At 43.6% G+C, this 12,344-nt stretch overlaps 1 long non-coding RNA gene across 1 annotated transcript in view; it reads left to right on the top strand.

Moving 5' to 3' along the window:
* Nucleotides 1-12,344, top strand: part of LOC132541811 (uncharacterized) — a 48,058-nt gene that overhangs the window by 15,772 nt on the left and 19,942 nt on the right. The gene's annotated exons all lie outside the window — the stretch shown is intronic.

The raw sequence follows: 12,344 nt of genomic DNA, 5'->3' as shown, positions 1-12,344 counted from the left end.
TATGACAGGAGAAAAATGACCCTCAGCCAGTTCAAACGACATCATATTCTCCCAAAAGGAATCAGCAGGAGATCTGTGAAGGGTAGTGGCACAAGTGTGTTGAGTCATTTAACACTGCGCGGGGTTGTCTGGGCGCAGCCGGCTGGCTGGCTGTTTGACCAGGTGGAAACGGCAGCTCCGCGCCTCGCCTCCCGCCCGCTGGCTCTTCCCGCTGGCTGTTCTGAGTTCGCCCGAGTGAGTGGGAACCACAGAGTGGTCCAGAGATAAATGTTCCAGAAACAGCAAAACAGTCTCGTGAAGAAAGAGCAGAGGCCTTTGGAGATCTCTTCACAAGCAGAAGAGAAGGCCATCGTGCATAGGTAGCCTAATTGTCTTTACTTATCTGAGAGATGCGCAGGTCAGGTCCACGTGGGCGCCATTTGTTGTTAAAATTCGGAGGGCTCTGGTCGGGCCGGCTGGCTTCACGGCGGGTAACAGAGACGCGGAGACAACGGCTGGGCAGGGAAGCTGTATTTCTTTATTCAGGAGGAACTATTCATAAACTAAGACAAACTAATCACCAAACAGAACTCTGCTGTCTCTTTGCGGCGGCGCAAGCACTCTTTCTTTTACTCTGGAACTCAGGAACCCTCTCCCTTACTCTCGAACTCAGAAACTCTCGCACCCTCGCACTCTCGAACTCCGGAACTCAGGAACTCTGTCACTGGGGAACTCAGGAACTCTCGGACTCCGGAACCCTCTCCCAGGGTCCCTTGGGGCGGGGCCAAGCAGGCCCGCGAAATTAACAGGACTCATCCAATTCTCTTGGAGGGGGAGGGCTAGAACAAGCCAATGTAAAGCATACGACAGTTGCACACACTGAGACTGGGACATTGCACACGCTGAGACTGGGACATTGCACACACTGAGACTGGAACATTGCACACACTTAGACTGGGACATTGCACACACTTAGACTGGGACATTGCACACACGTAGACTGGGACATTGCACACACGTAGACTGGGACATTGCACACACTGAGACTGGGACGTTGCACACACTGAGACTGGGACATTGCACACACTGAGACTGGGACGTTGCACATACTGAGACTGGGACATTGGACACACTGAGACTGGAACATTGCACACACGTAGACTGGGACATTGCACACACTTAGACTGGGACATTGCACACACTGAGACTGGGACGTTGCACACACTTAGACTGGGACGTTGCACACGCTGAGACTGGGACGTTGGTAGCAGTTTCTCTCAATAAACGAGGAGGAGGGAAAGAACCCATTGCTCATGGGAGGGTTGGTTGTCAGTTTAGCAGGGTGTTTATGAAAAGGAATGGCAAGTTTCAGACACTGCCCCCACCTGCATCTTCCCCATTTCTGCCTGGCTGAGGTGGATTCTGTGTCTCTGAGAACAGCAGTGCCTGGGTTCTTCTTCTAGCGTTTGCCCTTCTTCCGTAGCCAGTCAACAGCGTCAGGTTGAGCCTGATGTCAAGTTTCGAGACCTCCTTTGAATCTGGAGAGGTGACAGTCGTTGACTATGTGGGTCATAGTCTGTCTGGAGCCGCAGGGGCAGTTCGGGTCGTCTCTGGCTCCCCAGCGATGGAACATAGCGGCGCACCGGCCATGGCCTGTTCGATAGCGATTGAGGAGGGCCCGATCATAACGTGCTAGTGCCTGGGTGAAGGTGTGGGGCTCTCTGTGTGCCCACTCTCAGCTGGGGCAGGAAGTTGCAGACCACAGTAGGGAAATCAGAGGAAGTGCCGCGCACAGCTGCTGGCCAGCATTGCTAGGCGCAATTTGGTGAGGCCCCCCAGAAGGAAAGTCAAGGCTACACAGAAAGTCAGAAGTGAGGTCGCTAATGGACAAAGAAGATGATCCTCTGTGATCCTACCCTTCTTGTCCTGGGGCCATAACCAGGGCAAAGCAGCATTGTAGTAGTTCACCATATTGATAAAATAGGTAAAAGTAAGTTCAGAAAGCAGTAAAGTTAGTTGTACTGCTTTCTGTGGTCCAAGAACTGCTGTTGTTTGAAGACTGAGCTCTGGAGATCAAGCCCACTGTCTCGGGGATGCCCGTTACTGCTCAGCCACTACCCAGGCCAGCACAGTGCTCTCTTTAGAGAACTACAAGCGGAGGCAGAGAGCACACAACACCACTCCAGCATCCATCCAGTTGTGTTGGCTGCTGTTGTGTGGTACTGGCAGTTCAGGCCAGAGACACACTTGGGAGGCGGACACTCAACCCCTGAGCCGAGACTCCTGTCCAGAAACTGTATCTGATTATCTTATTTCCTCCATGCAGAACCTCTATGTAGTGTTATTGAAAATATATAATAATCAGGGTGGGGGGTAGATAGTATAATGGTGATGCAAACAGACTCTCATGCCTGAGGCTCCAAAGTCCCAGGATCAAACCCCCATACTATCATAAGCCAGAACTGAGCAGTGCTGTGGTTAAAAAAAAAAAAAAAAAAGTGGGTGGTGTGGGTGGTAGTGCAGCAGGTTGAGTGGCACTTCACATGGCGCGAAGTGCAAAGACCAGCGCAAGGATCTCAATTTAAACCCCCAGCACTCCACTTGCAGGGGGGTCGCTTTACAAGTGGTCAAGCAGGTCTGCAGGTATCTGTCTTTCTCTCCCCCTCTCTGTCTTCCCCTCCTCTCTCCATTTCCTCTGTCCTATCCAACAACAATAGCAGCAAAGGCAACAACAATAATGGCAACAGTAACAATAATGACAAGAACAAGGGCAACAAAATGGGGGAAAAAAATAATCGGGGGCCAGGAAGTGGCACACACAGTTAAGTGCACATAGTACTAAGCACAAGGACCACTACAAGCAGTGAAGCCAGGCCTGCAGGTCTCTCTCCCTCTCCCCTCCTCCTCTCTCAATTTCTCTCTGTCCTATCCAAATGGAAAAAGTAGCCACCAAGAGCAGTGGATTCGTAGTGCCAGCACTGAGCCCCAGCAATAACCCTGGAGGCAAAAAAAAGACTAAACCATAATCACTCAGGAGAACATGGTCCCAATCTCAGCAGAAACACTACTTTAGCATATGTTAAAACATTTATATTCTTGGAAGAAATTTGGAGTGACTTCTCCCACACCAGCTAACATCAGACCTCCTGCGTTCACATTCAGAGCTGTGTTGTAGAGGAAATTTGTATAGGTCCACTACACCTTTAGTATGCAGAGATAGACCTTAAAGGCATCTGTGCAGTTTGCATGTCATCATAAAAAAAAAACAAAACATGGCATGAAGCGCAAGGACCGGCATAAGGATCCTGGTTCGAGCCTCCAGCTCCCCACCTGCAGGGGAGTCGCTTCACAGGCGGTGAAGCAGGTCTGCAGGTGTCTGTCTTTCTCTCTCCCTCCCTGTCTTCCCCTCCTCTCTCCATTTCTCTCTGTCCTATCCAACAACAACGACATCAATAATAACAATAATAACTACAACAATGAAACAACAAGGGCAACAAAAGGGAAAATAGGTGAATATTAAAAAAAAAAACTGCAATAGGGGGTTATGCAAAGAGACTCTCATGACTGAGGCTCTGAAGTCCCAGGTTCAATCCCCTGCACCACCATAAGCCAGAGCTGAGCAGTGCCCTGGTAAAAAAAAAAAAAAAATGCAAATGTCTAACTGCCCACCAACTGGGAACTAGTTGATATTTAAATTGTGGGAGTGCTTTAGGGGCATGGTACATAATGAAATTGTGTGCATATTTCAATGACTGCACTGTAAAGTTTTAATCTCCTCAATATAAAATAAGTAACTGAATAAATATTAAAACAAAACAAAAAAATAAATTGTGGGAGTGTGCTATGATGGGATATTTTAATATTTTGTCTTATGTTAAACAGCTTTGTTGAGATACAGTCCATAAGGAGCTGGGTGGTGGCCCAGCTATTTAAACACACACTTTATGGTACTGGAGGGCCTGTGTTCAACTCCCGGGCCCCCACCTGCATGGGGAAATCTTCACAAGTGGTAAGGCAGAGCTACAGGTGTGTGTGTGTGTGTGTGTGTCTCTCTCTCTTTTAAAAATGTTTTGTTTATTTATTATTGGACAGAGACAGAAATTGAGAGGGGAGGTAGAAAGACACCTGCAGCCCTGTTTCACCACTCATGAAGCTTTCCCCCTGCAGGTGGGGGTCAGGGGCTCGAACCTGGGTCCTTGTGCCCTGTGATGTGTGCGCTCAACCTGTGTATCACTGCCTGGCCCCTCTCTCTTCCTCTCTATCTCCCCCTTCCCACTCAACTTCTTTCTGTCTCTATTCAATAAATAAATAAACAAATAAATATGTTCCCCATTTTTTTTTAAAACCAGAACACTGCTCAGCTCTGGCTTATGATGATTCTGGGGATAGACTCTGTGACCTTTGGTGCCTCAGACATGGAAATCTTTATTTTATTTTATTTTTTAATATTTTATTTTAATGAGAGAGAGAGAGATACAGAGAGAAATACACAGAGAGAAAGACCAGAGCACAGCACAGCTCTGGCTTATGGTGGTGCTGGGGATTGAACCTGGGACCTCAGAGCGTCAGGTATGAGAGTCTTTTGCAGAACCATTATGCTGTCTCCCCAGCCTGGAAATCTTTTTTTTAAAGATGATATATATTTTTTAAAAGATTCTGTTTTATTTTAATGGGAGAAAGATACCAGAGCACTACTCATCTCTGACTTATGATGGTGCAGAAGATTAAACCTGGGACTTCAGAGCCTCAGGCATGAAAGTCTTTCACATAACCATTATGCTATCTCTCCAGCCCATAAGTAAAAAAAGAAATATATATATATGCTTTTTTGGGAGTAAGCCTTTCAATACTTTCAATATACCATTAGGGGGCGACATTGTCACATTTCTCTTTCCATGAGCCAGGCGGACATGGGGTGGAGAAAGGGCTTTCCCACTGTTTTGTGAACAATGGCTTGCTTTCATTTTTGTTTGGTTTTCTTTTAAATCACTGGAAAACGAAAAACAAAAACTCCCTTCAGAAACACCCTTGTCTTTCTTTTTTCTTTTTATTTAAATATATATATATATATATTTTTTTTTTTTTAAAAATTATTTATTTATTGGGGAATTAATGTTTTACATTCAACAGTAAGTACAATAGTTTGTACATGCATAACATTCCCCAGTTTCCCATTTAACAATACAACCCCCACTATGTCATTTATCATCCTTCATGGACCTGTATTCTCCCCACCCACCCACCCCAGAGTCTTTTACTTGGGTGCAATATAAAAATATATTTTATTTGTTAATGAGAAAGATAGGAGGAGAGAGAGAAAGAATGAGACATCACTCTGGTACATGTGCTGCTGGGGACTGAACTCACAACCTCATGCTTGAGAGCCCAATGCTTTATCCACTGTGCCATCTCCTGGACCACAACACCCTAGTCTTTCAAACCAGTTGAGGGATGAGGTGGGTAGGAAGAGTCAATGAAATGAAATGTTCATTAAAAGAATTTCAGTGGTCCGGGAGGTGGCACATTGAATAAAGCAATGGATTCTCAACCATGAGGTCCTGAGTTCCATCCCTGGCAGCACATGTACCAGAGTAATGTCTGGTTCTTTCTCTCCTAATATCTTTCTCATGAAAAAATAAATAAATTCTTTTTTAAAAAGTAAAATTAGGGAGGTGGAGCTATGAGCAGCAGATCGCTTTCTCTCCTCTCCTCTCCTCTCCTCTCCCGGATCAACTAGGAATACCAAAGGAGACCACCCGGGACTGAAACAAGACAGGACTAGAATGACCACAGGAACCCAGTAAATCACCGGTGAGTACAAACACATGTGGCTGGTGACAGAGAGGAGAGAGGAGCCTAAGGAGAGATTAAGTGACTGCTAACAGTTCAGCAGTTTATCAGTTGAGATACCACCTCCAGTCTGCTCCACCAACAAGGGGACAGCTGAAGGGAGGAGAGGACTCCCCAGAGACTCACCAAGTGCAACTCTGAGTCTCCATTGCTACTACCCTCAGAATCTGGAGCAGCAACAGGGAGGGACACCAGTGGACAGAGATCTAACCGGGAAACTCAGGAGAAGACCTGTACCTCGGTGGCATAGCTGAGGGGCTGTGAAAGTCTCTTTGCATAACCACTGGATTATCTCTGCCACACCCTGCTTTATCTCTTGGTCAGGAGTCAGTGATTAAGCTAAGAAGCCTATTGATGAACAACTATATGCCACCAAGCTAGAGAACCTGGAAGAAATGGACGATTTCCTAGATACCTACCAACTTCCAAAACTAAGTAACGAAGAAGTGGATAACATGAACGGGCCCATCACAGCTAATGAAATTGAAACAGTTATCAAAAATCTCCCCAAAAATAAAAGTCCTGGACCAGATGGTTTTACAAATGAATTCTACAAAACCTTCGAAGAAGAACTAATACCTCTATTTTTAAAAGTCTTCCAGAAGATTGAAGACACTGGAATACTCCCTGCCAGCTTCTATGAAGCCAGCATCACCCTGATACCAAAAGCAGACAGGGACACAACCAAAAAGAAAACTATAGACCAATATCTCTGATGAACATAGATGCGAAAATATTGAACAAAATTCTAGCCAACCGGATACAGCAGTATATCAAAAACATTGTCCATCATGACCAAGTGGGGTTTATCCCAGGCATGCAAGGTTGGTTTAATATACGTAAATCAATCAATGTGATCCACCACATCAACAAAAGCAAGACCAAAAACCACATGGTCATATCAATAGATGCAGAGAAAGCCTTTGACAAAATACAACATCCCTTTATGATCAAAACAGTACAAAAAATGGGAATAGATGGAAAATTCCTGAAGATAGTGGAGTCTATATATAGCAAACCTACAGCCAGCATCATACTCAATGGTGAAAAACTGGAAGCATTTCCACTCAGATCAGGTACTAGACAGGGCTGCCCACTATCACCATTACTATTCAACATAGTGTTGGAAGTTCTTGCCATAGCAATCAGGCAGGAGCAAGGAATTAAAGGGATACAGATTGGAAGAGAAGAAGTCAAACTCTCCTTATTTGCAGATGACATGATAGTATACATGGAAAAACCTAAGGAATCCAGCAAGAAGCTTTTGGAAATCATCAGACAATACAGTAAGGTTTCAGGCTATAAAATTAACATTCAGGGAGTCGGGCTGTAGCGCAGCAGGTTAAGCGCAGGTGGCGCAAAGCACAAGGACTGGCATAAGGATCCCGGTTCGAACCCTGGCTCCCCACCTGCAGGGGAGTCGCTTCACAGGCGGTGAAGCAGCTCTGCAGATGTCTATCTTTCTCTCCTCCTCTCTGTCTTCCCCTCCTCTCTCCATTTCTCTCTGTCCTATCCAACAATGACAACAACAATAATAACTACAACAATAAAACAACAAGGGTAACAAAAGGGAATAAATAAATAAAATAAATATTTTAAAAAATTAACATTCAAAAGTCAGTGGCATTCCTCTATGCAAACACTAAGTTAGAAGAAATTGAAATCCAGAAATCAGTTCCTTTTACTATAGCAACAAAAACAATAAAATAACTAGGAGTAAACCTAACCAAAGAAGTGAAAGACTTGTATACTGAAAATTATGAGTCACTACTCAAAGAAATTGAAAAAGACACAAAGAAGTGGAAAGATATTCCATGTTCATGGGTTGGAAGAATTAACATCATCAAAATGAGTATATTATCTAGAGCCATCTACAAATTTAATGCTATCCCCATCAAGATCCCAAGCACATTTTTTTAGGAGAATAGAACAAATGCTACAAATGTTTATCTGGAACCAGAAAAGACCTAGAATTGCCAAAACAATCTTGAGAAAAAAGAACAGAACTGGAGGCATCACACTCCCAGATTTCAAACTGTATTATAGGGCCATTGTCATCAAAACTGCTTGGTATGGGAACATGAATAGACACACTGACCAGTGGAATAGAAGTGAGAGCCCAGAAATGAGGCCCCACACCTATGGACATCTAATCTTTGACAAAGGGGCCCAGACTATTACATGGGGAAAGCAGAGTCTCTTCAACAAATGGTGTTGGAAACAATGGGTTGAAACATGCAGAAGAATGAAACTGAATCACTGTATTTCACCAAATACAAAAGTAAATTCCAAGTGGATCAAGGACTTGGATGTTAGACCACAAACTATCAAATACTTAGAGGAAAATATTGGCATAACTCTTTTCCACATAAATTTTAAAGACATCTTCAATGAAACCAATCCAATTACAAAGAAGACTAAGGCAAGTATAAACCTATGGGACTACATCAAATTAAAAAGCTTCTTCACAGCAAAAGAAACCACTACCCAAACCAAGAGACCCCTCACAGAATGGGAAAAGATCTTTCTTTACATGCCATACATCAGACAAGAGTTTAATAACCAACATATATAAAGAGCTTGCCAGACTCAACAAGACAATAAATAACCCCATCCAAAAATGGGGGGGTTAGGACTTGGACAGAATATTCACCACAGAAGAGATCCAAAAGGCTGAGAAACACATGAAAAAATGCTCCAAGTCTCTGATTGTCAGAGAAATGCAAATCAAGACAACAATGAGATATCACTTCACTCCTGTGAGAATGTCATACATCAGAAAAGGTAACAGCAGCAAATGCTGGAGAGGGTGTGGGGTCCAAGGAACCCTCCTGCACTGCTGGTGGGAATGTCAATTGGTCCAACCTCTGTGGAGAACAGTCTGGAGAACTCTCAGAAGGCTAGAAATGGACCTACCCTATGATCTTGCAATTCCTCTCCTGGGGATAGATCCTAAGAAACCCAACACATCCATCCAAAAAGATCTGTGTACACATATGTTCTTGGCAGCACAATTTGTAATAGCCAAAACCTGGAAGCAACCCAGGTGTCCAACAACAGATGAGTGGCTGAGCAAGTTGTGGTCTATATACACAATGGAATACTACTCAGCTGTAAAAAATGGTGACTTCACCGTTTTCAGCCGATCTTGGATGGACCTTGAAAAATTCATGTTGAGTGAAATAAGTCAGAAACAGAAGGATGAATATGGTATGATCTCACTCTCAGGCAGAAGATGAAAAACAAGATCAGAAAAGAAAACACAAGTAGAACCTGAAATGGAATTGGCGTATTGCACCGAAGTAAAAGACTCTGGGGTGGGTGGGTGGGAAGAATACAGGTCCATGAAGGATGATAAATGACATAGTGGGGGTTGTATTGTTAAATGGGAAACTGGGGGATGTTATGCATGTACAAACTATTGTATTTACTGTTGAATGTAAAACATTAATTCCCCAATAAAGAAATTAATTTAAAAAAGAAAAATAATAAATAAATAAAAAAGAAAAAAGTAAAATTAAAGGAATTCAGTTTTGGGTGAAAGATACTGTTAAATTGGGCCTGGCAGTGGCACACCCAGTTAAGTGCATATACTACTAAGCACAAGGACCAGCCTAAGGATTCAGGTTCGAGCCCCTGCTCCTCACCTGCAGGAGGGTCACTTTACAAACTCTGAAGCAAGTCTGCAGGTGTCTATCGTTCTCCCCGCCTCTTATCTCCCCCTTGTTTCTCAATTTCTCTCTGTCCTAGCCAATAAAATGGAAAAAAAAAAGACTTCTAGGAGCAGTGGATTCATAGAGCTGGCTATGAGCCCCAGTGATAACCTTGGAGGCATAAATAATAAATAAATCACTGTCAAATTCATAGAAAGACTGGTGCTGGGAACAAGTTTCTGTCTTCATCATGAAAAAATTCACTAGTGATAGATACCCTGAGTGATTGAAGTGAAAAGTGTTGTCTGCTGTGTTCGATTTTTCCATAATTCTGAGCAGGCTAGGATTCTCATATTCTCACCATTCACAATCCCTCCATTACTTTTATGTTATAAATCTCATTAATGGGAAGACTTGATCCCAAATGACATTTGCAAGAAATAAAGTTTCTTTCTTTCTTCCTCCCTCCCTCTCTCCCTCTCTCCCTTCCTTCTTTCCTTTCTTCCTTCTTTCCTTCCTTCCTATTTTATAGGGCAGAGAGAAATTGAGAGGGGAGGGGGATATAGAGAGGGAGAGAGAAAGACAGACACTTCATTGCTTCACTGTTCATGAAGCTTCTCCGCTGCAGGTGGGGACTGAGGACTTGAACCCAGGTCATTGTGCATGGTAATGTGTGGGCTTAACCAGCTGCAACTGCAGCACGGCCTGGCCTCTCAGGTTTCTATTTTCTATCCATATATTTGACTAAGCAAAGTTCCATGTAGCCAAAAGATAACTTTGCTAGGTTGATATAGCTTCCAGCCACAAATCAGAGGAACTTGAAGTAGGTAGTAAGATTAAGGACCCTGGGATCACCCCCTGACCAGCCACGGTGCTGTGGGTGAACTCTTACCAACTTCAAAGGGCTGGATAAACCATAATGCCTGGAAATCGCTTAGCGCACGACAATAAACCCCAGTTTCTATTATTCAGCAAATGTCGTAATCCACAGGCATCTGCTTGCAATCCTTTTTTTTGAAGATCTATTTTTCTTTTTTTTAATTTTTATTTATTTATTTATTTTATTTTTTAATTTTTTATTTAAGAAAGGATAAATTAACAAAACCATAGGGTAGGAGGGGTACAACTCCACACAATTCCCACCACCCAATCTCCATAACCCACCCCCTCCCCTGATAGCTTTCCCAGTCTCTATCCCTCTGGGAGCATGGACCCAGGGTCATTGTGGGTTGCAGAAGGTGGAAGGTATGGCTTCTGTAATTGCTTCCCCGCTGAACATGGGCGTTGACTGGTCGGTCCATACTCCCAGTATGCCTCTCTCTTACCCTAGTAGGGTGGGTTTCTGGGGAAGCTGAGCTCCAGGACACATTGGTGGGGTCTTCAGTCCAGGGAAATCTGGCCGGCATCCTGATGGCATCTGGAACCTGGTGACTGAAAAGAGAGTTAACATACAAAGCCAAACAAATTGTTGAGCAATCATGGACCCAAAGCTTGGAATAGTGGAGAGGAAGTGTTAGGGGGATACTCACTGCAAACTCTAGTGTACTTCTGCTTTCAGGTATATATATATATATATTTTTTTTATTTAAGAAAGGATTAATTAACAAAACCATAGGGTAGGAGGGGTACAACTCCACACAATTCCCACCGCCCAATCTCCATATCCCACCCCCTCCCCAGTAGCTTTCCCATTCTCTATCCCTCTGGGAGCATGGACCCAGGGTCATTGAGGGTTGCAGAAGGTAGAAGGTCTGGCTTCTGTAATTGCTTCCTCGCTGAACATGGGCGTTGACTGGTCGGTCCATACTCCCAGTCTGCCTCTCTCTTTCCCTAGTAGGATGGGTCTCTGGGGAAGCTGAGCTCCAGGACACATTGGTGGTGTCTTCAATCCAGGGAAGTCTGGTCGGCATCCTGATGACACCTGGAACCTGGTGACTGAAAAGAGAGTTAACATACAAAGCCAAACAAATTGTTGAGCAATCATGGACCCAAAGCTTGGAAAAGTGGAGAGGAAGTATTAGGGAGGTACTCACTGCAAACTCTAGTATACTTCTGCTTTCTTACTTTGGTGCCATACTCCAAACTCAGTCAATTTCTGCTTTGCGTTTCTACTTCTTTTTTTTTTTTAACATGCATAACATTCCCCAGATTCCCATTTAGCAATACAACCCCCACTATTTCATTCATCATTTTTCATGGACCTGTATTCTCCCCACCCAATATATTTTGCAGTAGTTTATGGATACGTGTGAACATATGTTCTCTCTCACAGAAACTGGTGTATATCTAGGTTTTGTTAGAAAGTGAACCACCTGAGATGGAATTAGAATATACTATGAAAGGAAAGGTCTCACCCGAGTAATGAAGCTGAAGGGTTGTCATTCCACATGTGAAGTCTCTGGACACAGTCTGAAGTGAAGCATGTTGAGGTGGCCATCGTTGTGTTGGTTTGGTTGTGATCGACAGATGTAATATTATTTGATATGGATTGGGAGAGGCATACGGGAAAGTGGGCCCTATCCAAGGGTTCCAGGACTGGGGGAAGTAGAGGCTCTATAGTGGAGATGTGAGGTTCCTGCTGTCTTAGGGTTCAAAAAGACAATCGATAGTTAATGTTATCATCACATTATTTGGTAATTGGGTTAACTTTGAAAAGTCCTTTTGTTAGGGTTTGCTGTATAGTACCCAGTATCTTGTATATAGCTGTGCTATTGGTTGCTTCTGATCTACTTGCTCTAGGCTTTTGAGAGAGTCTGCATATCAATTACACAGCCTTTATATTAAAAAGATTCAGTCTGTTTTAAAAAACTTTGAGACATACAATTAATTTTCCCCCTCATATTAATTAACTAGTGATTTATA

Source organism: Erinaceus europaeus, chromosome 12 (genome assembly GCF_950295315.1).
Source record: "Erinaceus europaeus chromosome 12, mEriEur2.1, whole genome shotgun sequence".
Lineage (NCBI taxonomy): Eukaryota > Metazoa > Chordata > Mammalia > Eulipotyphla > Erinaceidae > Erinaceus > Erinaceus europaeus.
Note: the sequence above shows the minus strand (reverse complement) of the source record. Positions and strands in the feature narration are given on the sequence as shown.